The sequence below is a fragment of the Nannochloropsis gaditana genome (genome assembly GCF_000240725.1).
Source record: "Nannochloropsis gaditana CCMP526 unplaced genomic scaffold scaffold485, whole genome shotgun sequence".
Classification (NCBI taxonomy): domain Eukaryota; class Eustigmatophyceae; order Eustigmatales; family Monodopsidaceae; genus Microchloropsis; species Microchloropsis gaditana.
This window is the reverse complement of record NW_005803468.1, coordinates 10,247-10,583: the sequence shown is the minus strand read 5'-3', so window position 1 is coordinate 10,583 and position 337 is coordinate 10,247.

The following is a 337-nucleotide window of genomic DNA, read 5'->3' as shown; positions in this document are numbered from 1 at the left end:
TGCCTCCCTCCCTCCCTCCCTCCTTCCCTCCCTCTTTCCCTTCTTCCCTCCTTCCCTCCCTCTTTCCCTTCTTCCCTCCTTCGCCTTCTTTCTCCCCTTCTATTTTTCTTTTCCGGACCTTTCTGTTTCATTTTCCCTCACTTTTTCCCTCCTCTCCTCCTCGCTTCCTCCCTCCTTCCCTTCCTCCCTCCTTCCCTTCCTCCTTCCTTCCCTTCCTCCCTCCTTTTCTTCCTTCCTTTGCCTTTCTTCATCCTGTCATTTCTCTATTCGTGCTGTTTTTATTTTCCGTTGGCTTTACCTGCTCCTCTGCTTCCATCAAGCTGAAGTAATTCACTGA